This window comes from Anomaloglossus baeobatrachus, chromosome 5, assembly GCF_048569485.1.
Source record: "Anomaloglossus baeobatrachus isolate aAnoBae1 chromosome 5, aAnoBae1.hap1, whole genome shotgun sequence".
In the NCBI taxonomy this organism is placed as follows: Eukaryota; Metazoa; Chordata; class Amphibia; order Anura; family Aromobatidae; genus Anomaloglossus; species Anomaloglossus baeobatrachus.
In genome coordinates, this window is record NC_134357.1 from 286,654,541 (window position 1) to 286,679,364 (window position 24,824).

General features: G+C 41.2%; 45 non-coding genes across 45 annotated transcripts; all 45 read left to right on the top strand.

The window, feature by feature from the left end:
• The first annotated feature begins 357 nt into the window (after positions 1 to 357).
• On the top strand, positions 358 to 439 carry TRNAL-UAG (transfer RNA leucine (anticodon UAG)). The gene has a single exon. It is a non-coding gene; the product is annotated as a tRNA-Leu (tRNA).
• A 445-nt stretch (positions 440 to 884) lies between these two features.
• TRNAL-AAG (transfer RNA leucine (anticodon AAG)) lies at positions 885 to 966 on the top strand. Its single transcript has one exon. It is a non-coding gene; the product is annotated as a tRNA-Leu (tRNA).
• Positions 967 to 1,451: 485 nt separating this feature from the next.
• Positions 1,452 to 1,533, top strand: TRNAL-UAG (transfer RNA leucine (anticodon UAG)). The gene has a single exon. It is a non-coding gene; the product is annotated as a tRNA-Leu (tRNA).
• Positions 1,534 to 1,978: 445 nt separating this feature from the next.
• On the top strand, positions 1,979 to 2,060 carry TRNAL-UAG (transfer RNA leucine (anticodon UAG)). Its single transcript has one exon. It is a non-coding gene; the product is annotated as a tRNA-Leu (tRNA).
• Positions 2,061 to 2,504: 444 nt separating this feature from the next.
• Positions 2,505 to 2,586, top strand: TRNAL-AAG (transfer RNA leucine (anticodon AAG)). Its single transcript has one exon. It is a non-coding gene; the product is annotated as a tRNA-Leu (tRNA).
• A 485-nt stretch (positions 2,587 to 3,071) lies between these two features.
• On the top strand, positions 3,072 to 3,153 carry TRNAL-UAG (transfer RNA leucine (anticodon UAG)). Its single transcript has one exon. It is a non-coding gene; the product is annotated as a tRNA-Leu (tRNA).
• A 445-nt stretch (positions 3,154 to 3,598) lies between these two features.
• On the top strand, positions 3,599 to 3,680 carry TRNAL-AAG (transfer RNA leucine (anticodon AAG)). Its single transcript has one exon. It is a non-coding gene; the product is annotated as a tRNA-Leu (tRNA).
• Positions 3,681 to 4,165: 485 nt separating this feature from the next.
• On the top strand, positions 4,166 to 4,247 carry TRNAL-UAG (transfer RNA leucine (anticodon UAG)). Its single transcript has one exon. It is a non-coding gene; the product is annotated as a tRNA-Leu (tRNA).
• A 445-nt stretch (positions 4,248 to 4,692) lies between these two features.
• Positions 4,693 to 4,774, top strand: TRNAL-AAG (transfer RNA leucine (anticodon AAG)). Its single transcript has one exon. It is a non-coding gene; the product is annotated as a tRNA-Leu (tRNA).
• Positions 4,775 to 5,259: 485 nt separating this feature from the next.
• TRNAL-UAG (transfer RNA leucine (anticodon UAG)) lies at positions 5,260 to 5,341 on the top strand. The gene has a single exon. It is a non-coding gene; the product is annotated as a tRNA-Leu (tRNA).
• Positions 5,342 to 5,786: 445 nt separating this feature from the next.
• Positions 5,787 to 5,868, top strand: TRNAL-AAG (transfer RNA leucine (anticodon AAG)). Its single transcript has one exon. It is a non-coding gene; the product is annotated as a tRNA-Leu (tRNA).
• Positions 5,869 to 6,353: 485 nt separating this feature from the next.
• On the top strand, positions 6,354 to 6,435 carry TRNAL-UAG (transfer RNA leucine (anticodon UAG)). The gene has a single exon. It is a non-coding gene; the product is annotated as a tRNA-Leu (tRNA).
• Positions 6,436 to 6,880: 445 nt separating this feature from the next.
• Positions 6,881 to 6,962, top strand: TRNAL-AAG (transfer RNA leucine (anticodon AAG)). The gene has a single exon. It is a non-coding gene; the product is annotated as a tRNA-Leu (tRNA).
• A 485-nt stretch (positions 6,963 to 7,447) lies between these two features.
• Positions 7,448 to 7,529, top strand: TRNAL-UAG (transfer RNA leucine (anticodon UAG)). Its single transcript has one exon. It is a non-coding gene; the product is annotated as a tRNA-Leu (tRNA).
• A 445-nt stretch (positions 7,530 to 7,974) lies between these two features.
• Positions 7,975 to 8,056, top strand: TRNAL-AAG (transfer RNA leucine (anticodon AAG)). The gene has a single exon. It is a non-coding gene; the product is annotated as a tRNA-Leu (tRNA).
• A 485-nt stretch (positions 8,057 to 8,541) lies between these two features.
• On the top strand, positions 8,542 to 8,623 carry TRNAL-UAG (transfer RNA leucine (anticodon UAG)). The gene has a single exon. It is a non-coding gene; the product is annotated as a tRNA-Leu (tRNA).
• Positions 8,624 to 9,068: 445 nt separating this feature from the next.
• TRNAL-AAG (transfer RNA leucine (anticodon AAG)) lies at positions 9,069 to 9,150 on the top strand. Its single transcript has one exon. It is a non-coding gene; the product is annotated as a tRNA-Leu (tRNA).
• A 485-nt stretch (positions 9,151 to 9,635) lies between these two features.
• On the top strand, positions 9,636 to 9,717 carry TRNAL-UAG (transfer RNA leucine (anticodon UAG)). Its single transcript has one exon. It is a non-coding gene; the product is annotated as a tRNA-Leu (tRNA).
• Positions 9,718 to 10,162: 445 nt separating this feature from the next.
• TRNAL-AAG (transfer RNA leucine (anticodon AAG)) lies at positions 10,163 to 10,244 on the top strand. Its single transcript has one exon. It is a non-coding gene; the product is annotated as a tRNA-Leu (tRNA).
• Positions 10,245 to 10,729: 485 nt separating this feature from the next.
• Positions 10,730 to 10,811, top strand: TRNAL-UAG (transfer RNA leucine (anticodon UAG)). Its single transcript has one exon. It is a non-coding gene; the product is annotated as a tRNA-Leu (tRNA).
• Positions 10,812 to 11,256: 445 nt separating this feature from the next.
• TRNAL-AAG (transfer RNA leucine (anticodon AAG)) lies at positions 11,257 to 11,338 on the top strand. Its single transcript has one exon. It is a non-coding gene; the product is annotated as a tRNA-Leu (tRNA).
• Positions 11,339 to 11,823: 485 nt separating this feature from the next.
• Positions 11,824 to 11,905, top strand: TRNAL-UAG (transfer RNA leucine (anticodon UAG)). The gene has a single exon. It is a non-coding gene; the product is annotated as a tRNA-Leu (tRNA).
• Positions 11,906 to 12,350: 445 nt separating this feature from the next.
• Positions 12,351 to 12,432, top strand: TRNAL-AAG (transfer RNA leucine (anticodon AAG)). The gene has a single exon. It is a non-coding gene; the product is annotated as a tRNA-Leu (tRNA).
• Positions 12,433 to 12,917: 485 nt separating this feature from the next.
• Positions 12,918 to 12,999, top strand: TRNAL-UAG (transfer RNA leucine (anticodon UAG)). Its single transcript has one exon. It is a non-coding gene; the product is annotated as a tRNA-Leu (tRNA).
• A 445-nt stretch (positions 13,000 to 13,444) lies between these two features.
• TRNAL-AAG (transfer RNA leucine (anticodon AAG)) lies at positions 13,445 to 13,526 on the top strand. The gene has a single exon. It is a non-coding gene; the product is annotated as a tRNA-Leu (tRNA).
• Positions 13,527 to 14,011: 485 nt separating this feature from the next.
• Positions 14,012 to 14,093, top strand: TRNAL-UAG (transfer RNA leucine (anticodon UAG)). Its single transcript has one exon. It is a non-coding gene; the product is annotated as a tRNA-Leu (tRNA).
• A 445-nt stretch (positions 14,094 to 14,538) lies between these two features.
• TRNAL-AAG (transfer RNA leucine (anticodon AAG)) lies at positions 14,539 to 14,620 on the top strand. Its single transcript has one exon. It is a non-coding gene; the product is annotated as a tRNA-Leu (tRNA).
• Positions 14,621 to 15,105: 485 nt separating this feature from the next.
• TRNAL-UAG (transfer RNA leucine (anticodon UAG)) lies at positions 15,106 to 15,187 on the top strand. The gene has a single exon. It is a non-coding gene; the product is annotated as a tRNA-Leu (tRNA).
• A 445-nt stretch (positions 15,188 to 15,632) lies between these two features.
• Positions 15,633 to 15,714, top strand: TRNAL-AAG (transfer RNA leucine (anticodon AAG)). Its single transcript has one exon. It is a non-coding gene; the product is annotated as a tRNA-Leu (tRNA).
• Positions 15,715 to 16,199: 485 nt separating this feature from the next.
• TRNAL-UAG (transfer RNA leucine (anticodon UAG)) lies at positions 16,200 to 16,281 on the top strand. The gene has a single exon. It is a non-coding gene; the product is annotated as a tRNA-Leu (tRNA).
• A 445-nt stretch (positions 16,282 to 16,726) lies between these two features.
• Positions 16,727 to 16,808, top strand: TRNAL-AAG (transfer RNA leucine (anticodon AAG)). Its single transcript has one exon. It is a non-coding gene; the product is annotated as a tRNA-Leu (tRNA).
• A 485-nt stretch (positions 16,809 to 17,293) lies between these two features.
• TRNAL-UAG (transfer RNA leucine (anticodon UAG)) lies at positions 17,294 to 17,375 on the top strand. Its single transcript has one exon. It is a non-coding gene; the product is annotated as a tRNA-Leu (tRNA).
• Positions 17,376 to 17,820: 445 nt separating this feature from the next.
• TRNAL-AAG (transfer RNA leucine (anticodon AAG)) lies at positions 17,821 to 17,902 on the top strand. Its single transcript has one exon. It is a non-coding gene; the product is annotated as a tRNA-Leu (tRNA).
• Positions 17,903 to 18,387: 485 nt separating this feature from the next.
• TRNAL-UAG (transfer RNA leucine (anticodon UAG)) lies at positions 18,388 to 18,469 on the top strand. Its single transcript has one exon. It is a non-coding gene; the product is annotated as a tRNA-Leu (tRNA).
• A 445-nt stretch (positions 18,470 to 18,914) lies between these two features.
• Positions 18,915 to 18,996, top strand: TRNAL-AAG (transfer RNA leucine (anticodon AAG)). The gene has a single exon. It is a non-coding gene; the product is annotated as a tRNA-Leu (tRNA).
• Positions 18,997 to 19,481: 485 nt separating this feature from the next.
• On the top strand, positions 19,482 to 19,563 carry TRNAL-UAG (transfer RNA leucine (anticodon UAG)). The gene has a single exon. It is a non-coding gene; the product is annotated as a tRNA-Leu (tRNA).
• A 445-nt stretch (positions 19,564 to 20,008) lies between these two features.
• TRNAL-AAG (transfer RNA leucine (anticodon AAG)) lies at positions 20,009 to 20,090 on the top strand. The gene has a single exon. It is a non-coding gene; the product is annotated as a tRNA-Leu (tRNA).
• A 485-nt stretch (positions 20,091 to 20,575) lies between these two features.
• On the top strand, positions 20,576 to 20,657 carry TRNAL-UAG (transfer RNA leucine (anticodon UAG)). Its single transcript has one exon. It is a non-coding gene; the product is annotated as a tRNA-Leu (tRNA).
• A 445-nt stretch (positions 20,658 to 21,102) lies between these two features.
• TRNAL-AAG (transfer RNA leucine (anticodon AAG)) lies at positions 21,103 to 21,184 on the top strand. Its single transcript has one exon. It is a non-coding gene; the product is annotated as a tRNA-Leu (tRNA).
• A 485-nt stretch (positions 21,185 to 21,669) lies between these two features.
• TRNAL-UAG (transfer RNA leucine (anticodon UAG)) lies at positions 21,670 to 21,751 on the top strand. The gene has a single exon. It is a non-coding gene; the product is annotated as a tRNA-Leu (tRNA).
• A 445-nt stretch (positions 21,752 to 22,196) lies between these two features.
• Positions 22,197 to 22,278, top strand: TRNAL-AAG (transfer RNA leucine (anticodon AAG)). Its single transcript has one exon. It is a non-coding gene; the product is annotated as a tRNA-Leu (tRNA).
• A 485-nt stretch (positions 22,279 to 22,763) lies between these two features.
• TRNAL-UAG (transfer RNA leucine (anticodon UAG)) lies at positions 22,764 to 22,845 on the top strand. The gene has a single exon. It is a non-coding gene; the product is annotated as a tRNA-Leu (tRNA).
• Positions 22,846 to 23,290: 445 nt separating this feature from the next.
• Positions 23,291 to 23,372, top strand: TRNAL-AAG (transfer RNA leucine (anticodon AAG)). Its single transcript has one exon. It is a non-coding gene; the product is annotated as a tRNA-Leu (tRNA).
• Positions 23,373 to 23,857: 485 nt separating this feature from the next.
• Positions 23,858 to 23,939, top strand: TRNAL-UAG (transfer RNA leucine (anticodon UAG)). The gene has a single exon. It is a non-coding gene; the product is annotated as a tRNA-Leu (tRNA).
• Positions 23,940 to 24,384: 445 nt separating this feature from the next.
• TRNAL-AAG (transfer RNA leucine (anticodon AAG)) lies at positions 24,385 to 24,466 on the top strand. The gene has a single exon. It is a non-coding gene; the product is annotated as a tRNA-Leu (tRNA).
• Positions 24,467 to 24,824: the final 358 nt, after the last annotated feature.

Below are 24,824 nucleotides of genomic sequence, written 5' to 3' on the forward strand. Positions count from 1 at the left end.
CTATTTAATGGAGCAAGCATTTGCAGTGTCATGGTCGTGGAGTCTAGATGTGCTGGATTAAGGCTGCAGTCTCTTTGGGTGTGTGGGCTTGAATCCCTCTGCTGCCACCTCCACTACCTCTGAGGTTTTCAAATTCTTATCTCATGTAGCTTAATGATTTGCTTACTTTTAAATGAGCTTATCCTTTAATCTTTTCATATGATACTTGTACATTTTGATGTTTAGGAAAAGACAATTCTCAGAATTATTGCTTTGTCCTGTTGGAGAGAGATATGCCCGTTAGCACACATACACTACTTTAAAATAAAATCAGCTATACTTCCCTTACTCCAAGGACATTTTATCGCTTTTCACCCAGGTAGCATGGCCGAGCGGTCTAAGGCGCTGGATTTAGGCTCCAGTCTCTTTGGAGGCGTGGGTTCAAATCCCACTGCTGCCAGCTTTTAGTGTTGGGCAAAGAACAATCTTGTGACGATTAGCAAATTAGGTAAATCAGTGAGTTTTCAGAAATACCTGGACTGTGTCAGTATGGAATCGAGGAAGCATTTGCAGCAACATGGTTCGTGGGGTCTAGATGTGCTGGTTTAAGGTTGCAGTCTCTTTGGGTGTGTGGGTTTGAATCCCGCTGGTGCCACTCTTACTACCTCGGAGGTTTTCAAATTCTTATCTCATGTAGCGTAATGATTTGCTTACTTTTTACTGAGCTTATCCTTTAATCTTTTCATATGATACTTGTATATTTTGATGTTTAGGAAAAGACAATTCTCAGAATTATTGCTTTGTCTTTTTGGAGAGTGATATGCCCATTACCACACATACACTACTTTAAAATGAAATCAGCTATACTTGCCTTACTCCAAGGAAGTTGACACGGCTGTCATCCAGGTAGCATGGCCGAGCGGTCTAAGGCGCTGGATTAAGGCTCCAGTCTCTTTGGAGGCGTGGGTTCAAATCCCACTGCTGCCAGCTTTTGCAGTCAGGAAGTTCATGAAAAGTCGAATTTAATAGTAGATTGGGTTGTGCAAAGAACAATCTTGTGATGATGATCAAATTAGGTAAATCAGTGAGTTTTCAGAAATACCTGAACAGTTTTGCTATTTAATGGAGCAAGCATTTGCAGTGTCATGGTCGTGGAGTCTAGATGTGCTGGATTAAGGCTGCAGTCTCTTTGGGTGTGTGGGCTTGAATCCCTCTGCTGCCACCTCCACTACCTCTGAGGTTTTCAAATTCTTATCTCATGTAGCTTAATGATTTGCTTACTTTTAAATGAGCTTATCCTTTAATCTTTTCATATGATACTTGTACATTTTGATGTTTAGGAAAAGACAATTCTCAGAATTATTGCTTTGTCCTGTTGGAGAGAGATATGCCCGTTAGCACACATACACTACTTTAAAATAAAATCAGCTATACTTCCCTTACTCCAAGGACATTTTATCGCTTTTCACCCAGGTAGCATGGCCGAGCGGTCTAAGGCGCTGGATTTAGGCTCCAGTCTCTTTGGAGGCGTGGGTTCAAATCCCACTGCTGCCAGCTTTTAGTGTTGGGCAAAGAACAATCTTGTGACGATTAGCAAATTAGGTAAATCAGTGAGTTTTCAGAAATACCTTGACTGTGTCAGTATGGAATCGAGGAAGCATTTGCAGCAACATGGTTCGTGGGGTCTAGATGTGCTGGTTTAAGGTTGCAGTCTCTTTGGGTGTGTGGGTTTGAATCCCGCTGGTGCCACTCTTACTACCTCGGAGGTTTTCAAATTCTTATCTCATGTAGCGTAATGATTTGCTTACTTTTTACTGAGCTTATCCTTTAATCTTTTCATATGATACTTGTATATTTTGATGTTTAGGAAAAGACAATTCTCAGAATTATTGCTTTGTCCTGTTGGAGAGAGATATGCCCGTTAGCACACATACACTACTTTAAAATAAAATCAGCTATACTTCCCTTACTCCAAGGACATTTTATCGCTTTTCACCCAGGTAGCATGGCCGAGCGGTCTAAGGCGCTGGATTTAGGCTCCAGTCTCTTTGGAGGCGTGGGTTCAAATCCCACTGCTGCCAGCTTTTAGTGTTGGGCAAAGAACAATCTGTGACGATTAGCAAATTAGGTAAATCAGTGAGTTTTCAGAAATACCTTGACTGTGTCAGTATGGAATCGAGGAAGCATTTGCAGCAACATGGTTCGTGGGGTCTAGATGTGCTGGTTTAAGGTTGCAGTCTCTTTGGGTGTGTGGGTTTGAATCCCGCTGGTGCCACTCTTACTACCTCGGAGGTTTTCAAATTCTTATCTCATGTAGCGTAATGATTTGCTTACTTTTTACTGAGCTTATCCTTTAATCTTTTCATATGATACTTGTATATTTTGATGTTTAGGAAAAGACAATTCTCAGAATTATTGCTTTGTCTTTTTGGAGAGTGATATGCCCATTACCACACATACACTACTTTAAAATGAAATCAGCTATACTTGCCTTACTCCAAGGAAGTTGACACGGCTGTCATCCAGGTAGCATGGCCGAGCGGTCTAAGGCGCTGGATTAAGGCTCCAGTCTCTTTGGAGGCGTGGGTTCAAATCCCACTGCTGCCAGCTTTTGCAGTCAGGAAGTTCATGAAAAGTCGAATTTAATAGTAGATTGGGTTGTGCAAAGAACAATCTTGTGATGATGATCAAATTAGGTAAATCAGTGAGTTTTCAGAAATACCTGAACAGTTTTGCTATTTAATGGAGCAAGCATTTGCAGTGTCATGGTCGTGGAGTCTAGATGTGCTGGATTAAGGCTGCAGTCTCTTTGGGTGTGTGGGCTTGAATCCCTCTGCTGCCACCTCCACTACCTCTGAGGTTTTCAAATTCTTATCTCATGTAGCTTAATGATTTGCTTACTTTTAAATGAGCTTATCCTTTAATCTTTTCATATGATACTTGTACATTTTGATGTTTAGGAAAAGACAATTCTCAGAATTATTGCTTTGTCCTGTTGGAGAGAGATATGCCCGTTAGCACACATACACTACTTTAAAATAAAATCAGCTATACTTCCCTTACTCCAAGGACATTTTATCGCTTTTCACCCAGGTAGCATGGCCGAGCGGTCTAAGGCGCTGGATTTAGGCTCCAGTCTCTTTGGAGGCGTGGGTTCAAATCCCACTGCTGCCAGCTTTTAGTGTTGGGCAAAGAACAATCTTGTGACGATTAGCAAATTAGGTAAATCAGTGAGTTTTCAGAAATACCTTGACTGTGTCAGTATGGAATCGAGGAAGCATTTGCAGCAACATGGTTCGTGGGGTCTAGATGTGCTGGTTTAAGGTTGCAGTCTCTTTGGGTGTGTGGGTTTGAATCCCGCTGGTGCCACTCTTACTACCTCGGAGGTTTTCAAATTCTTATCTCATGTAGCGTAATGATTTGCTTACTTTTTACTGAGCTTATCCTTTAATCTTTTCATATGATACTTGTATATTTTGATGTTTAGGAAAAGACAATTCTCAGAATTATTGCTTTGTCTTTTTGGAGAGTGATATGCCCATTACCACACATACACTACTTTAAAATGAAATCAGCTATACTTGCCTTACTCCAAGGAAGTTGACACGGCTGTCATCCAGGTAGCATGGCCGAGCGGTCTAAGGCGCTGGATTAAGGCTCCAGTCTCTTTGGAGGCGTGGGTTCAAATCCCACTGCTGCCAGCTTTTGCAGTCAGGAAGTTCATGAAAAGTCGAATTTAATAGTAGATTGGGTTGTGCAAAGAACAATCTTGTGATGATGATCAAATTAGGTAAATCAGTGAGTTTTCAGAAATACCTGAACAGTTTTGCTATTTAATGGAGCAAGCATTTGCAGTGTCATGGTCGTGGAGTCTAGATGTGCTGGATTAAGGCTGCAGTCTCTTTGGGTGTGTGGGCTTGAATCCCTCTGCTGCCACCTCCACTACCTCTGAGGTTTTCAAATTCTTATCTCATGTAGCTTAATGATTTGCTTACTTTTAAATGAGCTTATCCTTTAATCTTTTCATATGATACTTGTACATTTTGATGTTTAGGAAAAGACAATTCTCAGAATTATTGCTTTGTCCTGTTGGAGAGAGATATGCCCGTTAGCACACATACACTACTTTAAAATAAAATCAGCTATACTTCCCTTACTCCAAGGACATTTTATCGCTTTTCACCCAGGTAGCATGGCCGAGCGGTCTAAGGCGCTGGATTTAGGCTCCAGTCTCTTTGGAGGCGTGGGTTCAAATCCCACTGCTGCCAGCTTTTAGTGTTGGGCAAAGAACAATCTTGTGACGATTAGCAAATTAGGTAAATCAGTGAGTTTTCAGAAATACCTTGACTGTGTCAGTATGGAATCGAGGAAGCATTTGCAGCAACATGGTTCGTGGGGTCTAGATGTGCTGGTTTAAGGTTGCAGTCTCTTTGGGTGTGTGGGTTTGAATCCCGCTGGTGCCACTCTTACTACCTCGGAGGTTTTCAAATTCTTATCTCATGTAGCGTAATGATTTGCTTACTTTTTACTGAGCTTATCCTTTAATCTTTTCATATGATACTTGTATATTTTGATGTTTAGGAAAAGACAATTCTCAGAATTATTGCTTTGTCTTTTTGGAGAGTGATATGCCCATTACCACACATACACTACTTTAAAATGAAATCAGCTATACTTGCCTTACTCCAAGGAAGTTGACACGGCTGTCATCCAGGTAGCATGGCCGAGCGGTCTAAGGCGCTGGATTAAGGCTCCAGTCTCTTTGGAGGCGTGGGTTCAAATCCCACTGCTGCCAGCTTTTGCAGTCAGGAAGTTCATGAAAAGTCGAATTTAATAGTAGATTGGGTTGTGCAAAGAACAATCTTGTGATGATGATCAAATTAGGTAAATCAGTGAGTTTTCAGAAATACCTGAACAGTTTTGCTATTTAATGGAGCAAGCATTTGCAGTGTCATGGTCGTGGAGTCTAGATGTGCTGGATTAAGGCTGCAGTCTCTTTGGGTGTGTGGGCTTGAATCCCTCTGCTGCCACCTCCACTACCTCTGAGGTTTTCAAATTCTTATCTCATGTAGCTTAATGATTTGCTTACTTTTAAATGAGCTTATCCTTTAATCTTTTCATATGATACTTGTACATTTTGATGTTTAGGAAAAGACAATTCTCAGAATTATTGCTTTGTCCTGTTGGAGAGAGATATGCCCGTTAGCACACATACACTACTTTAAAATAAAATCAGCTATACTTCCCTTACTCCAAGGACATTTTATCGCTTTTCACCCAGGTAGCATGGCCGAGCGGTCTAAGGCGCTGGATTTAGGCTCCAGTCTCTTTGGAGGCGTGGGTTCAAATCCCACTGCTGCCAGCTTTTAGTGTTGGGCAAAGAACAATCTTGTGACGATTAGCAAATTAGGTAAATCAGTGAGTTTTCAGAAATACCTTGACTGTGTCAGTATGGAATCGAGGAAGCATTTGCAGCAACATGGTTCGTGGGGTCTAGATGTGCTGGTTTAAGGTTGCAGTCTCTTTGGGTGTGTGGGTTTGAATCCCGCTGGTGCCACTCTTACTACCTCGGAGGTTTTCAAATTCTTATCTCATGTAGCGTAATGATTTGCTTACTTTTTACTGAGCTTATCCTTTAATCTTTTCATATGATACTTGTATATTTTGATGTTTAGGAAAAGACAATTCTCAGAATTATTGCTTTGTCTTTTTGGAGAGTGATATGCCCATTACCACACATACACTACTTTAAAATGAAATCAGCTATACTTGCCTTACTCCAAGGAAGTTGACACGGCTGTCATCCAGGTAGCATGGCCGAGCGGTCTAAGGCGCTGGATTAAGGCTCCAGTCTCTTTGGAGGCGTGGGTTCAAATCCCACTGCTGCCAGCTTTTGCAGTCAGGAAGTTCATGAAAAGTCGAATTTAATAGTAGATTGGGTTGTGCAAAGAACAATCTTGTGATGATGATCAAATTAGGTAAATCAGTGAGTTTTCAGAAATACCTGAACAGTTTTGCTATTTAATGGAGCAAGCATTTGCAGTGTCATGGTCGTGGAGTCTAGATGTGCTGGATTAAGGCTGCAGTCTCTTTGGGTGTGTGGGCTTGAATCCCTCTGCTGCCACCTCCACTACCTCTGAGGTTTTCAAATTCTTATCTCATGTAGCTTAATGATTTGCTTACTTTTAAATGAGCTTATCCTTTAATCTTTTCATATGATACTTGTACATTTTGATGTTTAGGAAAAGACAATTCTCAGAATTATTGCTTTGTCCTGTTGGAGAGAGATATGCCCGTTAGCACACATACACTACTTTAAAATAAAATCAGCTATACTTCCCTTACTCCAAGGACATTTTATCGCTTTTCACCCAGGTAGCATGGCCGAGCGGTCTAAGGCGCTGGATTTAGGCTCCAGTCTCTTTGGAGGCGTGGGTTCAAATCCCACTGCTGCCAGCTTTTAGTGTTGGGCAAAGAACAATCTTGTGACGATTAGCAAATTAGGTAAATCAGTGAGTTTTCAGAAATACCTGGACTGTGTCAGTATGGAATCGAGGAAGCATTTGCAGCAACATGGTTCGTGGGGTCTAGATGTGCTGGTTTAAGGTTGCAGTCTCTTTGGGTGTGTGGGTTTGAATCCCGCTGGTGCCACTCTTACTACCTCGGAGGTTTTCAAATTCTTATCTCATGTAGCGTAATGATTTGCTTACTTTTTACTGAGCTTATCCTTTAATCTTTTCATATGATACTTGTATATTTTGATGTTTAGGAAAAGACAATTCTCAGAATTATTGCTTTGTCTTTTTGGAGAGTGATATGCCCATTACCACACATACACTACTTTAAAATGAAATCAGCTATACTTGCCTTACTCCAAGGAAGTTGACACGGCTGTCATCCAGGTAGCATGGCCGAGCGGTCTAAGGCGCTGGATTAAGGCTCCAGTCTCTTTGGAGGCGTGGGTTCAAATCCCACTGCTGCCAGCTTTTGCAGTCAGGAAGTTCATGAAAAGTCGAATTTAATAGTAGATTGGGTTGTGCAAAGAACAATCTTGTGATGATGATCAAATTAGGTAAATCAGTGAGTTTTCAGAAATACCTGAACAGTTTTGCTATTTAATGGAGCAAGCATTTGCAGTGTCATGGTCGTGGAGTCTAGATGTGCTGGATTAAGGCTGCAGTCTCTTTGGGTGTGTGGGCTTGAATCCCTCTGCTGCCACCTCCACTACCTCTGAGGTTTTCAAATTCTTATCTCATGTAGCTTAATGATTTGCTTACTTTTAAATGAGCTTATCCTTTAATCTTTTCATATGATACTTGTACATTTTGATGTTTAGGAAAAGACAATTCTCAGAATTATTGCTTTGTCCTGTTGGAGAGAGATATGCCCGTTAGCACACATACACTACTTTAAAATAAAATCAGCTATACTTCCCTTACTCCAAGGACATTTTATCGCTTTTCACCCAGGTAGCATGGCCGAGCGGTCTAAGGCGCTGGATTTAGGCTCCAGTCTCTTTGGAGGCGTGGGTTCAAATCCCACTGCTGCCAGCTTTTAGTGTTGGGCAAAGAACAATCTTGTGACGATTAGCAAATTAGGTAAATCAGTGAGTTTTCAGAAATACCTTGACTGTGTCAGTATGGAATCGAGGAAGCATTTGCAGCAACATGGTTCGTGGGGTCTAGATGTGCTGGTTTAAGGTTGCAGTCTCTTTGGGTGTGTGGGTTTGAATCCCGCTGGTGCCACTCTTACTACCTCGGAGGTTTTCAAATTCTTATCTCATGTAGCGTAATGATTTGCTTACTTTTTACTGAGCTTATCCTTTAATCTTTTCATATGATACTTGTATATTTTGATGTTTAGGAAAAGACAATTCTCAGAATTATTGCTTTGTCTTTTTGGAGAGTGATATGCCCATTACCACACATACACTACTTTAAAATGAAATCAGCTATACTTGCCTTACTCCAAGGAAGTTGACACGGCTGTCATCCAGGTAGCATGGCCGAGCGGTCTAAGGCGCTGGATTAAGGCTCCAGTCTCTTTGGAGGCGTGGGTTCAAATCCCACTGCTGCCAGCTTTTGCAGTCAGGAAGTTCATGAAAAGTCGAATTTAATAGTAGATTGGGTTGTGCAAAGAACAATCTTGTGATGATGATCAAATTAGGTAAATCAGTGAGTTTTCAGAAATACCTGAACAGTTTTGCTATTTAATGGAGCAAGCATTTGCAGTGTCATGGTCGTGGAGTCTAGATGTGCTGGATTAAGGCTGCAGTCTCTTTGGGTGTGTGGGCTTGAATCCCTCTGCTGCCACCTCCACTACCTCTGAGGTTTTCAAATTCTTATCTCATGTAGCTTAATGATTTGCTTACTTTTAAATGAGCTTATCCTTTAATCTTTTCATATGATACTTGTACATTTTGATGTTTAGGAAAAGACAATTCTCAGAATTATTGCTTTGTCCTGTTGGAGAGAGATATGCCCGTTAGCACACATACACTACTTTAAAATAAAATCAGCTATACTTCCCTTACTCCAAGGACATTTTATCGCTTTTCACCCAGGTAGCATGGCCGAGCGGTCTAAGGCGCTGGATTTAGGCTCCAGTCTCTTTGGAGGCGTGGGTTCAAATCCCACTGCTGCCAGCTTTTAGTGTTGGGCAAAGAACAATCTTGTGACGATTAGCAAATTAGGTAAATCAGTGAGTTTTCAGAAATACCTGGACTGTGTCAGTATGGAATCGAGGAAGCATTTGCAGCAACATGGTTCGTGGGGTCTAGATGTGCTGGTTTAAGGTTGCAGTCTCTTTGGGTGTGTGGGTTTGAATCCCGCTGGTGCCACTCTTACTACCTCGGAGGTTTTCAAATTCTTATCTCATGTAGCGTAATGATTTGCTTACTTTTTACTGAGCTTATCCTTTAATCTTTTCATATGATACTTGTATATTTTGATGTTTAGGAAAAGACAATTCTCAGAATTATTGCTTTGTCTTTTTGGAGAGTGATATGCCCATTACCACACATACACTACTTTAAAATGAAATCAGCTATACTTGCCTTACTCCAAGGAAGTTGACACGGCTGTCATCCAGGTAGCATGGCCGAGCGGTCTAAGGCGCTGGATTAAGGCTCCAGTCTCTTTGGAGGCGTGGGTTCAAATCCCACTGCTGCCAGCTTTTGCAGTCAGGAAGTTCATGAAAAGTCGAATTTAATAGTAGATTGGGTTGTGCAAAGAACAATCTTGTGATGATGATCAAATTAGGTAAATCAGTGAGTTTTCAGAAATACCTGAACAGTTTTGCTATTTAATGGAGCAAGCATTTGCAGTGTCATGGTCGTGGAGTCTAGATGTGCTGGATTAAGGCTGCAGTCTCTTTGGGTGTGTGGGCTTGAATCCCTCTGCTGCCACCTCCACTACCTCTGAGGTTTTCAAATTCTTATCTCATGTAGCTTAATGATTTGCTTACTTTTAAATGAGCTTATCCTTTAATCTTTTCATATGATACTTGTACATTTTGATGTTTAGGAAAAGACAATTCTCAGAATTATTGCTTTGTCCTGTTGGAGAGAGATATGCCCGTTAGCACACATACACTACTTTAAAATAAAATCAGCTATACTTCCCTTACTCCAAGGACATTTTATCGCTTTTCACCCAGGTAGCATGGCCGAGCGGTCTAAGGCGCTGGATTTAGGCTCCAGTCTCTTTGGAGGCGTGGGTTCAAATCCCACTGCTGCCAGCGTTTAGTGTTGGGCAAAGAACAATCTTGTGACGATTAGCAAATTAGGTAAATCAGTGAGTTTTCAGAAATACCTTGACTGTGTCAGTATGGAATCGAGGAAGCATTTGCAGCAACATGGTTCGTGGGGTCTAGATGTGCTGGTTTAAGGTTGCAGTCTCTTTGGGTGTGTGGGTTTGAATCCCGCTGGTGCCACTCTTACTACCTCGGAGGTTTTCAAATTCTTATCTCATGTAGCGTAATGATTTGCTTACTTTTTACTGAGCTTATCCTTTAATCTTTTCATATGATACTTGTATATTTTGATGTTTAGGAAAAGACAATTCTCAGAATTATTGCTTTGTCTTTTTGGAGAGTGATATGCCCATTACCACACATACACTACTTTAAAATGAAATCAGCTATACTTGCCTTACTCCAAGGAAGTTGACATGGCTGTCATCCAGGTAGCATGGCCGAGCGGTCTAAGGCGCTGGATTAAGGCTCCAGTCTCTTTGGAGGCGTGGGTTCAAATCCCACTGCTGCCAGCTTTTGCAGTCAGGAAGTTCATGAAAAGTCGAATTTAATAGTAGATTGGGTTGTGCAAAGAACAATCTTGTGATGATGATCAAATTAGGTAAATCAGTGAGTTTTCAGAAATACCTGAACAGTTTTGCTATTTAATGGAGCAAGCATTTGCAGTGTCATGGTCGTGGAGTCTAGATGTGCTGGATTAAGGCTGCAGTCTCTTTGGGTGTGTGGGCTTGAATCCCTCTGCTGCCACCTCCACTACCTCTGAGGTTTTCAAATTCTTATCTCATGTAGCTTAATGATTTGCTTACTTTTAAATGAGCTTATCCTTTAATCTTTTCATATGATACTTGTACATTTTGATGTTTAGGAAAAGACAATTCTCAGAATTATTGCTTTGTCCTGTTGGAGAGAGATATGCCCGTTAGCACACATACACTACTTTAAAATAAAATCAGCTATACTTCCCTTACTCCAAGGACATTTTATCGCTTTTCACCCAGGTAGCATGGCCGAGCGGTCTAAGGCGCTGGATTTAGGCTCCAGTCTCTTTGGAGGCGTGGGTTCAAATCCCACTGCTGCCAGCTTTTAGTGTTGGGCAAAGAACAATCTTGTGACGATTAGCAAATTAGGTAAATCAGTGAGTTTTCAGAAATACCTTGACTGTGTCAGTATGGAATCGAGGAAGCATTTGCAGCAACATGGTTCGTGGGGTCTAGATGTGCTGGTTTAAGGTTGCAGTCTCTTTGGGTGTGTGGGTTTGAATCCCGCTGGTGCCACTCTTACTACCTCGGAGGTTTTCAAATTCTTATCTCATGTAGCGTAATGATTTGCTTACTTTTTACTGAGCTTATCCTTTAATCTTTTCATATGATACTTGTATATTTTGATGTTTAGGAAAAGACAATTCTCAGAATTATTGCTTTGTCTTTTTGGAGAGTGATATGCCCATTACCACACATACACTACTTTAAAATGAAATCAGCTATACTTGCCTTACTCCAAGGAAGTTGACACGGCTGTCATCCAGGTAGCATGGCCGAGCGGTCTAAGGCGCTGGATTAAGGCTCCAGTCTCTTTGGAGGCGTGGGTTCAAATCCCACTGCTGCCAGCTTTTGCAGTCAGGAAGTTCATGAAAAGTCGAATTTAATAGTAGATTGGGTTGTGCAAAGAACAATCTTGTGATGATGATCAAATTAGGTAAATCAGTGAGTTTTCAGAAATACCTGAACAGTTTTGCTATTTAATGGAGCAAGCATTTGCAGTGTCATGGTCGTGGAGTCTAGATGTGCTGGATTAAGGCTGCAGTCTCTTTGGGTGTGTGGGCTTGAATCCCTCTGCTGCCACCTCCACTACCTCTGAGGTTTTCAAATTCTTATCTCATGTAGCTTAATGATTTGCTTACTTTTAAATGAGCTTATCCTTTAATCTTTTCATATGATACTTGTACATTTTGATGTTTAGGAAAAGACAATTCTCAGAATTATTGCTTTGTCCTGTTGGAGAGAGATATGCCCGTTAGCACACATACACTACTTTAAAATAAAATCAGCTATACTTCCCTTACTCCAAGGACATTTTATCGCTTTTCACCCAGGTAGCATGGCCGAGCGGTCTAAGGCGCTGGATTTAGGCTCCAGTCTCTTTGGAGGCGTGGGTTCAAATCCCACTGCTGCCAGCTTTTAGTGTTGGGCAAAGAACAATCTTGTGACGATTAGCAAATTAGGTAAATCAGTGAGTTTTCAGAAATACCTTGACTGTGTCAGTATGGAATCGAGGAAGCATTTGCAGCAACATGGTTCGTGGGGTCTAGATGTGCTGGTTTAAGGTTGCAGTCTCTTTGGGTGTGTGGGTTTGAATCCCGCTGGTGCCACTCTTACTACCTCGGAGGTTTTCAAATTCTTATCTCATGTAGCGTAATGATTTGCTTACTTTTTACTGAGCTTATCCTTTAATCTTTTCATATGATACTTGTATATTTTGATGTTTAGGAAAAGACAATTCTCAGAATTATTGCTTTGTCTTTTTGGAGAGTGATATGCCCATTACCACACATACACTACTTTAAAATGAAATCAGCTATACTTGCCTTTCTCCAAGGAAGTTGACACGGCTGTCATCCAGGTAGCATGGCCGAGCGGTCTAAGGCGCTGGATTAAGGCTCCAGTCTCTTTGGAGGCGTGGGTTCAAATCCCACTGCTGCCAGCTTTTGCAGTCAGGAAGTTCATGAAAAGTCGAATTTAATAGTAGATTGGGTTGTGCAAAGAACAATCTTGTGATGATGATCAAATTAGGTAAATCAGTGAGTTTTCAGAAATACCTGAACAGTTTTGCTATTTAATGGAGCAAGCATTTGCAGTGTCATGGTCGTGGAGTCTAGATGTGCTGGATTAAGGCTGCAGTCTCTTTGGGTGTGTGGGCTTGAATCCCTCTGCTGCCACCTCCACTACCTCTGAGGTTTTCAAATTCTTATCTCATGTAGCTTAATGATTTGCTTACTTTTAAATGAGCTTATCCTTTAATCTTTTCATATGATACTTGTACATTTTGATGTTTAGGAAAAGACAATTCTCAGAATTATTGCTTTGTCCTGTTGGAGAGAGATATGCCCGTTAGCACACATACACTACTTTAAAATAAAATCAGCTATACTTCCCTTACTCCAAGGACATTTTATCGCTTTTCACCCAGGTAGCATGGCCGAGCGGTCTAAGGCGCTGGATTTAGGCTCCAGTCTCTTTGGAGGCGTGGGTTCAAATCCCACTGCTGCCAGCTTTTAGTGTTGGGCAAAGAACAATCTTGTGACGATTAGCAAATTAGGTAAATCAGTGAGTTTTCAGAAATACCTTGACTGTGTCAGTATGGAATCGAGGAAGCATTTGCAGCAACATGGTTCGTGGGGTCTAGATGTGCTGGTTTAAGGTTGCAGTCTCTTTGGGTGTGTGGGTTTGAATCCCGCTGGTGCCACTCTTACTACCTCGGAGGTTTTCAAATTCTTATCTCATGTAGCGTAATGATTTGCTTACTTTTTACTGAGCTTATCCTTTAATCTTTTCATATGATACTTGTATATTTTGATGTTTAGGAAAAGACAATTCTCAGAATTATTGCTTTGTCTTTTTGGAGAGTGATATGCCCATTACCACACATACACTACTTTAAAATGAAATCAGCTATACTTGCCTTACTCCAAGGAAGTTGACACGGCTGTCATCCAGGTAGCATGGCCGAGCGGTCTAAGGCGCTGGATTAAGGCTCCAGTCTCTTTGGAGGCGTGGGTTCAAATCCCACTGCTGCCAGCTTTTGCAGTCAGGAAGTTCATGAAAAGTCGAATTTAATAGTAGATTGGGTTGTGCAAAGAACAATCTTGTGATGATGATCAAATTAGGTAAATCAGTGAGTTTTCAGAAATACCTGAACAGTTTTGCTATTTAATGGAGCAAGCATTTGCAGTGTCATGGTCGTGGAGTCTAGATGTGCTGGATTAAGGCTGCAGTCTCTTTGGGTGTGTGGGCTTGAATCCCTCTGCTGCCACCTCCACTACCTCTGAGGTTTTCAAATTCTTATCTCATGTAGCTTAATGATTTGCTTACTTTTAAATGAGCTTATCCTTTAATCTTTTCATATGATACTTGTACATTTTGATGTTTAGGAAAAGACAATTCTCAGAATTATTGCTTTGTCCTGTTGGAGAGAGATATGCCCGTTAGCACACATACACTACTTTAAAATAAAATCAGCTATACTTCCCTTACTCCAAGGACATTTTATCGCTTTTCACCCAGGTAGCATGGCCGAGCGGTCTAAGGCGCTGGATTTAGGCTCCAGTCTCTTTGGAGGCGTGGGTTCAAATCCCACTGCTGCCAGCTTTTAGTGTTGGGCAAAGAACAATCTTGTGACGATTAGCAAATTAGGTAAATCAGTGAGTTTTCAGAAATACCTTGACTGTGTCAGTATGGAATCGAGGAAGCATTTGCAGCAACATGGTTCGTGGGGTCTAGATGTGCTGGTTTAAGGTTGCAGTCTCTTTGGGTGTGTGGGTTTGAATCCCGCTGGTGCCACTCTTACTACCTCGGAGGTTTTCAAATTCTTATCTCATGTAGCGTAATGATTTGCTTACTTTTTACTGAGCTTATCCTTTAATCTTTTCATATGATACTTGTATATTTTGATGTTTAGGAAAAGACAATTCTCAGAATTATTGCTTTGTCTTTTTGGAGAGTGATATGCCCATTACCACACATACACTACTTTAAAATGAAATCAGCTATACTTGCCTTACTCCAAGGAAGTTGACACGGCTGTCATCCAGGTAGCATGGCCGAGCGGTCTAAGGCGCTGGATTAAGGCTCCAGTCTCTTTGGAGGCGTGGGTTCAAATCCCACTGCTGCCAGCTTTTGCAGTCAGGAAGTTCATGAAAAGTCGAATTTAATAGTAGATTGGGTTGTGCAAAGAACAATCTTGTGATGATGATCAAATTAGGTAAATCAGTGAGTTTTCAGAAATACCTGAACAGTTTTGCTATTTAATGGAGCAAGCATTTGCAGTGTCATGGTCGTGGAGTCTAGATGTGCTGGATTAAGGCTGCAGTCTCTTTGGGTGTGTGGGCTTGAATCCCTCTGCTGCCACCTCCACTACCTCTGAGGTTTTCAAATTCTTATCTCATGTAGCTTAATGATTTGCTTACTTTTAAATGAGCTTATCCTTTAATCTTTTCATATGATACTTGTACATTTTGATGTTTAGGAAAAGACAATTCTCAGAATTATTGCTTTGTCCTGTTGGAGAGAGATATGCCCGTTAGCACACATACACTACTTTAAAATAAAATCAGCTATACTTCCCTTACTCCAAGGACATTTTATCGCTTTTCACCCAGGTAGCATGGCCGAGCGGTCTAAGGCGCTGGATTTAGGCTCCAGTCTCTTTGGAGGCGTGGGTTCAAATCCCACTGCTGCCAGCTTTTAGTGTTGGGCAAAGAACAATCTTGTGACGATTAGCAAATTAGGTAAATCAGTGAGTTTTCAGAAATACCTTGACTGTGTCAGTATGGAATCGAGGAAGCATTTGCAGCAACATGGTTCGTGGGGTCTAGATGTGCTGGTTTAAGGTTGCAGTCTCTTTGGGTGTGTGGGTTTGAATCCCGCTGGTGCCACTCTTACTACCTCGGAGGTTTTCAAATTCTTATCTCATGTAGCGTAATGATTTGCTTACTTTTTACTGAGCTTATCCTTTAATCTTTTCATATGATACTTGTATATTTTGATGTTTAGGAAAAGACAATTCTCAGAATTATTGCTTTGTCTTTTTGGAGAGTGATATGCCCATTACCACACATACACTACTTTAAAATGAAATCAGCTATACTTGCCTTACTCCAAGGAAGTTGACACGGCTGTCATCCAGGTAGCATGGCCGAGCGGTCTAAGGCGCTGGATTAAGGCTCCAGTCTCTTTGGAGGCGTGGGTTCAAATCCCACTGCTGCCAGCTTTTGCAGTCAGGAAGTTCATGAAAAGTCGAATTTAATAGTAGATTGGGTTGTGCAAAGAACAATCTTGTGATGATGATCAAATTAGGTAAATCAGTGAGTTTTCAGAAATACCTGAACAGTTTTGCTATTTAATGGAGCAAGCATTTGCAGTGTCATGGTCGTGGAGTCTAGATGTGCTGGATTAAGGCTGCAGTCTCTTTGGGTGTGTGGGCTTGAATCCCTCTGCTGCCACCTCCACTACCTCTGAGGTTTTCAAATTCTTATCTCATGTAGCTTAATGATTTGCTTACTTTTAAATGAGCTTATCCTTTAATCTTTTCATATGATACTTGTACATTTTGATGTTTAGGAAAAGACAATTCTCAGAATTATTGCTTTGTCCTGTTGGAGAGAGATATGCCCGTTAGCACACATACACTACTTTAAAATAAAATCAGCTATACTTCCCTTACTCCAAGGACATTTTATCGCTTTTCACCCAGGTAGCATGGCCGAGCGGTCTAAGGCGCTGGATTTAGGCTCCAGTCTCTTTGGAGGCGTGGGTTCAAATCCCACTGCTGCCAGCTTTTAGTGTTGGGCAAAGAACAATCTTGTGACGATTAGCAAATTAGGTAAATCAGTGAGTTTTCAGAAATACCTTGACTGTGTCAGTATGGAATCGAGGAAGCATTTGCAGCAACATGGTTCGTGGGGTCTAGATGTGCTGGTTTAAGGTTGCAGTCTCTTTGGGTGTGTGGGTTTGAATCCCGCTGGTGCCACTCTTACTACCTCGGAGGTTTTCAAATTCTTATCTCATGTAGCGTAATGATTTGCTTACTTTTTACTGAGCTTATCCTTTAATCTTTTCATATGATACTTGTATATTTTGATGTTTAGGAAAAGACAATTCTCAGAATTATTGCTTTGTCTTTTTGGAGAGTGATATGCCCATTACCACACATACACTACTTTAAAATGAAATCAGCTATACTTGCCTTACTCCAAGGAAGTTGACACGGCTGTCATCCAGGTAGCATGGCCGAGCGGTCTAAGGCGCTGGATTAAGGCTCCAGTCTCTTTGGAGGCGTGGGTTCAAATCCCACTGCTGCCAGCTTTTGCAGTCAGGAAGTTCATGAAAAGTCGAATTTAATAGTAGATTGGGTTGTGCAAAGAACAATCTTGTGATGATGATCAAATTAGGTAAATCAGTGAGTTTTCAGAAATACCTGAACAGTTTTGCTATTTAATGGAGCAAGCATTTGCAGTGTCATGGTCGTGGAGTCTAGATGTGCTGGATTAAGGCTGCAGTCTCTTTGGGTGTGTGGGCTTGAATCCCTCTGCTGCCACCTCCACTACCTCTGAGGTTTTCAAATTCTTATCTCATGTAGCTTAATGATTTGCTTACTTTTAAATGAGCTTATCCTTTAATCTTTTCATATGATACTTGTACATTTTGATGTTTAGGAAAAGACAATTCTCAGAATTATTGCTTTGTCCTGTTGGAGAGAGATATGCCCGTTAGCACACATACACTACTTTAAAATAAAATCAGCTATACTTCCCTTACTCCAAGGACATTTTATCGCTTTTCACCCAGGTAGCATGGCCGAGCGGTCTAAGGCGCTGGATTTAGGCTCCAGTCTCTTTGGAGGCGTGGGTTCAAATCCCACTGCTGCCAGCTTTTAGTGTTGGGCAAAGAACAATCTTGTGACGATTAGCAAATTAGGTAAATCAGTGAGTTTTCAGAAATACCTGGACTGTGTCAGTATGGAATCGAGGAAGCATTTGCAGCAACATGGTTCGTGGGGTCTAGATGTGCTGGTTTAAGGTTGCAGTCTCTTTGGGTGTGTGGGTTTGAATCCCGCTGGTGCCACTCTTACTACCTCGGAGGTTTTCAAATTCTTATCTCATGTAGCGTAATGATTTGCTTACTTTTTACTGAGCTTATCCTTTAATCTTTTCATATGATACTTGTATATTTTGATGTTTAGGAAAAGACAATTCTCAGAATTATTGCTTTGTCTTTTTGGAGAGTGATATGCCCATTACCACACATACACTACTTTAAAATGAAATCAGCTATACTTGCCTTACTCCAAGGAAGTTGACACGGCTGTCATCCAGGTAGCATGGCCGAGCGGTCTAAGGCGCTGGATTAAGGCTCCAGTCTCTTTGGAGGCGTGGGTTCAAATCCCACTGCTGCCAGCTTTTGCAGTCAGGAAGTTCATGAAAAGTCGAATTTAATAGTAGATTGGGTTGTGCAAAGAACAATCTTGTGATGATGATCAAATTAGGTAAATCAGTGAGTTTTCAGAAATACCTGAACAGTTTTGCTATTTAATGGAGCAAGCATTTGCAGTGTCATGGTCGTGGAGTCTAGATGTGCTGGATTAAGGCTGCAGTCTCTTTGGGTGTGTGGGCTTGAATCCCTCTGCTGCCACCTCCACTACCTCTGAGGTTTTCAAATTCTTATCTCATGTAGCTTAATGATTTGCTTACTTTTAAATGAGCTTATCCTTTAATCTTTTCATATGATACTTGTACATTTTGATGTTTAGGAAAAGACAATTCTCAGAATTATTGCTTTGTCCTGTTGGAGAGAGATATGCCCGTTAGCACACATACACTACTTTAAAATAAAATCAGCTATACTTCCCTTACTCCAAGGACATTTTATCGCTTTTCACCCAGGTAGCATGGCCGAGCGGTCTAAGGCGCTGGATTTAGGCTCCAGTCTCTTTGGAGGCGTGGGTTCAAATCCCACTGCTGCCAGCTTTTAGTGTTGGGCAAAGAACAATCTTGTGACGATTAGCAAATTAGGTAAATCAGTGAGTTTTCAGAAATACCTTGACTGTGTCAGTATGGAATCGAGGAAGCATTTGCAGCAACATGGTTCGTGGGGTCTAGATGTGCTGGTTTAAGGTTGCAGTCTCTTTGGGTGTGTGGGTTTGAATCCCGCTGGTGCCACTCTTACTACCTCGGAGGTTTTCAAATTCTTATCTCATGTAGCGTAATGATTTGCTTACTTTTTACTGAGCTTATCCTTTAATCTTTTCATATGATACTTGTATATTTTGATGTTTAGGAAAAGACAATTCTCAGAATTATTGCTTTGTCTTTTTGGAGAGTGATATGCCCATTACCACACATACACTACTTTAAAATGAAATCAGCTATACTTGCCTTACTCCAAGGAAGTTGACACGGCTGTCATCCAGGTAGCATGGCCGAGCGGTCTAAGGCGCTGGATTAAGGCTCCAGTCTCTTTGGAGGCGTGGGTTCAAATCCCACTGCTGCCAGCTTTTGCAGTCAGGAAGTTCATGAAAAGTCGAATTTAATAGTAGATTGGGTTGTGCAAAGAACAATCTTGTGATGATGATCAAATTAGGTAAATCAGTGAGTTTTCAGAAATACCTGAACAGTTTTGCTATTTAATGGAGCAAGCATTTGCAGTGTCATGGTCGTGGAGTCTAGATGTGCTGGATTAAGGCTGCAGTCTCTTTGGGTGTGTGGGCTTGAATCCCTCTGCTGCCACCTCCACTACCTCTGAGGTTTTCAAATTCTTATCTCATGTAGCTTAATGATTTGCTTACTTTTAAATGAGCTTATCCTTTAATCTTTTCATATGATACTTGTACATTTTGATGTTTAGGAAAAGACAATTCTCAGAATTATTGCTTTGTCCTGTTGGAGAGAGATATGCCCGTTAGCACACATACACTACTTTAAAATAAAATCAGCTATACTTCCCTTACTCCAAGGACATTTTATCGCTTTTCACCCAGGTAGCATGGCCGAGCGGTCTAAGGCGCTGGATTTAGGCTCCAGTCTCTTTGGAGGCGTGGGTTCAAATCCCACTGCTGCCAGCTTTTAGTGTTGGGCAAAGAACAATCTTGTGACGATTAGCAAATTAGGTAAATCAGTGAGTTTTCAGAAATACCTTGACTGTGTCAGTATGGAATCGAGGAAGCATTTGCAGCAACATGGTTCGTGGGGTCTAGATGTGCTGGTTTAAGGTTGCAGTCTCTTTGGGTGTGTGGGTTTGAATCCCGCTGGTGCCACTCTTACTACCTCGGAGGTTTTCAAATTCTTATCTCATGTAGCGTAATGATTTGCTTACTTTTTACTGAGCTTATCCTTTAATCTTTTCATATGATACTTGTATATTTTGATGTTTAGGAAAAGACAATTCTCAGAATTATTGCTTTGTCTTTTTGGAGAGTGATATGCCCATTACCACACATACACTACTTTAAAATGAAATCAGCTATACTTGCCTTACTCCAAGGAAGTTGACACAGCTGTCATCCAGGTAGCATGGCCGAGCGGTCTAAGGCGCTGGATTAAGGCTCCAGTCTCTTTGGAGGCGTGGGTTCAAATCCCACTGCTGCCAGCTTTTGCAGTCAGGAAGTTCATGAAAAGTCGAATTTAATAGTAGATTGGGTTGTGCAAAGAACAATCTTGTGATGATGATCAAATTAGGTAAATCAGTGAGTTTTCAGAAATACCTGAACAGTTTTGCTATTTAATGGAGCAAGCATTTGCAGTGTCATGGTCGTGGAGTCTAGATGTGCTGGATTAAGGCTGCAGTCTCTTTGGGTGTGTGGGCTTGAATCCCTCTGCTGCCACCTCCACTACCTCTGAGGTTTTCAAATTCTTATCTCATGTAGCTTAATGATTTGCTTACTTTTAAATGAGCTTATCCTTTAATCTTTTCATATGATACTTGTACATTTTGATGTTTAGGAAAAGACAATTCTCAGAATTATTGCTTTGTCCTGTTGGAGAGAGATATGCCCGTTAGCACACATACACTACTTTAAAATAAAATCAGCTATACTTCCCTTACTCCAAGGACATTTTATCGCTTTTCACCCAGGTAGCATGGCCGAGCGGTCTAAGGCGCTGGATTTAGGCTCCAGTCTCTTTGGAGGCGTGGGTTCAAATCCCACTGCTGCCAGCTTTTAGTGTTGGGCAAAGAACAATCTTGTGACGATTAGCAAATTAGGTAAATCAGTGAGTTTTCAGAAATACCTTGACTGTGTCAGTATGGAATCGAGGAAGCATTTGCAGCAACATGGTTCGTGGGGTCTAGATGTGCTGGTTTAAGGTTGCAGTCTCTTTGGGTGTGTGGGTTTGAATCCCGCTGGTGCCACTCTTACTACCTCGGAGGTTTTCAAATTCTTATCTCATGTAGCGTAATGATTTGCTTACTTTTTACTGAGCTTATTCTTTAATCTTTTCATAAGATACTTGTATATTTTGATGTTTAGGAAAAGACAATTCTCAGAATTATTGCTTTGTCTTTTTGGAGAGTGATATGCCCATTACCACACATACACTACTTTAAAATGAAATCAGCTATACTTGCCTTTCTCCAAGGAAGTTGACACGGCTGTCATCCAGGTAGCATGGCCGAGCGGTCTAAGGCGCTGGATTAAGGCTCCAGTCTCTTTGGAGGCGTGGGTTCAAATCCCACTGCTGCCAGCTTTTGCAGTCAGGAAGTTCATGAAAAGTCGAATTTAATAGTAGATTGGGTTGTGCAAAGAACAATCTTGTGATGATGATCAAATTAGGTAAATCAGTGAGTTTTCAGAAATACCTGAACAGTTTTGCTATTTAATGGAGCAAGCATTTGCAGTGTCATGGTCGTGGAGTCTAGATGTGCTGGATTAAGGCTGCAGTCTCTTTGGGTGTGTGGGCTTGAATCCCTCTGCTGCCACCTCCACTACCTCTGAGGTTTTCAAATTCTTATCTCATGTAGCTTAATGATTTGCTTACTTTTAAATGAGCTTATCCTTTAATCTTTTCATATGATACTTGTACATTTTGATGTTTAGGAAAAGACAATTCTCAGAATTATTGCTTTGTCCTGTTGGAGAGAGATATGCCCGTTAGCACACATACACTACTTTAAAATAAAATCAGCTATACTTCCCTTACTCCAAGGACATTTTATCGCTTTTCACCCAGGTAGCATGGCCGAGCGGTCTAAGGCGCTGGATTTAGGCTCCAGTCTCTTTGGAGGCGTGGGTTCAAATCCCACTGCTGCCAGCTTTTAGTGTTGGGCAAAGAACAATCTTGTGACGATTAGCAAATTAGGTAAATCAGTGAGTTTTCAGAAATATCTTGACTGTGTCAGTATGGAATCGAGGAAGCATTTGCAGCAACATGGTTCGTGGGGTCTAGATGTGCTGGTTTAAGGTTGCAGTCTCTTTGGGTGTGTGGGTTTGAATCCCGCTGGTGCCACTCTTACTACCTCGGAGGTTTTCAAATTCTTATCTCATGTAGCGTAATGATTTGCTTACTTTTTACTGAGCTTATCCTTTAATCTTTTCATATGATACTTGTATATTTTGATGTTTAGGAAAAGACAATTCTCAGAATTATTGCTTTGTCTTTTTGGAGAGTGATATGCCCATTACCACACATACACTACTTTAAAATGAAATCAGCTATACTTGCCTTACTCCAAGGAAGTTGACACGGCTGTCATCCAGGTAGCATGGCCGAGCGGTCTAAGGCGCTGGATTAAGGCTCCAGTCTCTTTGGAGGCGTGGGTTCAAATCCCACTGCTGCCAGCTTTTGCAGTCAGGAAGTTCATGAAAAGTCGAATTTAATAGTAGATTGGGTTGTGCAAAGAACAATCTTGTGATGATGATCAAATTAGGTAAATCAGTGAGTTTTCAGAAATACCTGAACAGTTTTGCTATTTAATGGAGCAAGCATTTGCAGTGTCATGGTCGTGGAGTCTAGATGTGCTGGATTAAGGCTGCAGTCTCTTTGGGTGTGTGGGCTTGAATCCCTCTGCTGCCACCTCCACTACCTCTGAGGTTTTCAAATTCTTATCTCATGTAGCTTAATGATTTGCTTACTTTTAAATGAGCTTATCCTTTAATCTTTTCATATGATACTTGTACATTTTGATGTTTAGGAAAAGACAATTCTCAGAATTATTGCTTTGTCCTGTTGGAGAGAGATATGCCCGTTAGCACACATACACTACTTTAAAATAAAATCAGCTATACTTCCCTTACTCCAAGGACATTTTATCGCTTTTCACCCAGGTAGCATGGCCGAGCGGTCTAAGGCGCTGGATTTAGGCTCCAGTCTCTTTGGAGGCGTGGGTTCAAATCCCACTGCTGCCAGCTTTTAGTGTTGGGCAAAGAACAATCTTGTGACGATTAGCAAATTAGGTAAATCAGTGAGTTTTCAGAAATACCTTGACTGTGTCAGTATGGAATCGAGGAAGCATTTGCAGCAACATGGTTCGTGGGGTCTAGATGTGCTGGTTTAAGGTTGCAGTCTCTTTGGGTGTGTGGGTTTGAATCCCGCTGGTGCCACTCTTACTACCTCGGAGGTTTTCAAATTCTTATCTCATGTAGCGTAATGATTTGCTTACTTTTTACTGAGCTTATCCTTTAATCTTTTCATATGATACTTGTATATTTTGATGTTTAGGAAAAGACAATTCTCAGAATTATTGCTTTGTCTTTTTGGAGAGTGATATGCCCATTACCACACATACACTACTTTAAAATGAAATCAGCTATACTTGCCTTACTCCAAGGAAGTTGACACGGCTGTCATCCAGGTAGCATGGCCGAGCGGTCTAAGGCGCTGGATTAAGGCTCCAGTCTCTTTGGAGGCGTGGGTTCAAATCCCACTGCTGCCAGCTTTTGCAGTCAGGAAGTTCATGAAAAGTCGAATTTAATAGTAGATTGGGTTGTGCAAAGAACAATCTTGTGATGATGATCAAATTAGGTAAATCAGTGAGTTTTCAGAAATACCTGAACAGTTTTGCTATTTAATGGAGCAAGCATTTGCAGTGTCATGGTCGTGGAGTCTAGATGTGCTGGATTAAGGCTGCAGTCTCTTTGGGTGTGTGGGCTTGAATCCCTCTGCTGCCACCTCCACTACCTCTGAGGTTTTCAAATTCTTATCTCATGTAGCTTAATGATTTGCTTACTTTTAAATGAGCTTATCCTTTAATCTTTTCATATGATACTTGTACATTTTGATGTTTAGGAAAAGACAATTCTCAGAATTATTGCTTTGTCCTGTTGGAGAGAGATATGCCCGTTAGCACACATACACTACTTTAAAATAAAATCAGCTATACTTCCCTTACTCCAAGGACATTTTATCGCTTTTCACCCAGGTAGCATGGCCGAGCGGTCTAAGGCGCTGGATTTAGGCTCCAGTCTCTTTGGAGGCGTGGGTTCAAATCCCACTGCTGCCAGCTTTTAGTGTTGGGCAAAGAACAATCTTGTGACGATTAGCAAATTAGGTAAATCAGTGAGTTTTCAGAAATACCTTGACTGTGTCAGTATGGAATCGAGGAAGCATTTGCAGCAACATGGTTCGTGGGGTCTAGATGTGCTGGTTTAAGGTTGCAGTCTCTTTGGGTGTGTGGGTTTGAATCCCGCTGGTGCCACTCTTACTACCTCGGAGGTTTTCAAATTCTTATCTCATGTAGCGTAATGATTTGCTTACTTTTTACTGAGCTTATCCTTTAATCTTTTCATATGATACTTGTATATTTTGATGTTTAGGAAAAGACAATTCTCAGAATTATTGCTTTGTCTTTTTGGAGAGTGATATGCCCATTACCACACATACACTACTTTAAAATGAAATCAGCTATACTTGCCTTACTCCAAGGAAGTTGACACGCCTGTCATCCAGGTAGCATGGCCGAGCGGTCTAAGGCGCTGGATTAAGGCTCCAGTCTCTTTGGAGGCGTGGGTTCAAATCCCACTGCTGCCAGCTTTTGCAGTCAGGAAGTTCATGAAAAGTCGAATTTAATAGTAGATTGGGTTGTGCAAAGAACAATCTTGTGATGATGATCAAATTAGGTAAATCAGTGAGTTTTCAGAAATACCTGAACAGTTTTGCTATTTAATGGAGCAAGCATTTGCAGTGTCATGGTCGTGGAGTCTAGATGTGCTGGATTAAGGCTGCAGTCTCTTTGGGTGTGTGGGCTTGAATCCCTCTGCTGCCACCTCCACTACCTCTGAGGTTTTCAAATTCTTATCTCATGTAGCTTAATGATTTGCTTACTTTTAAATGAGCTTATCCTTTAATCTTTTCATATGATACTTGTACATTTTGATGTTTAGGAAAA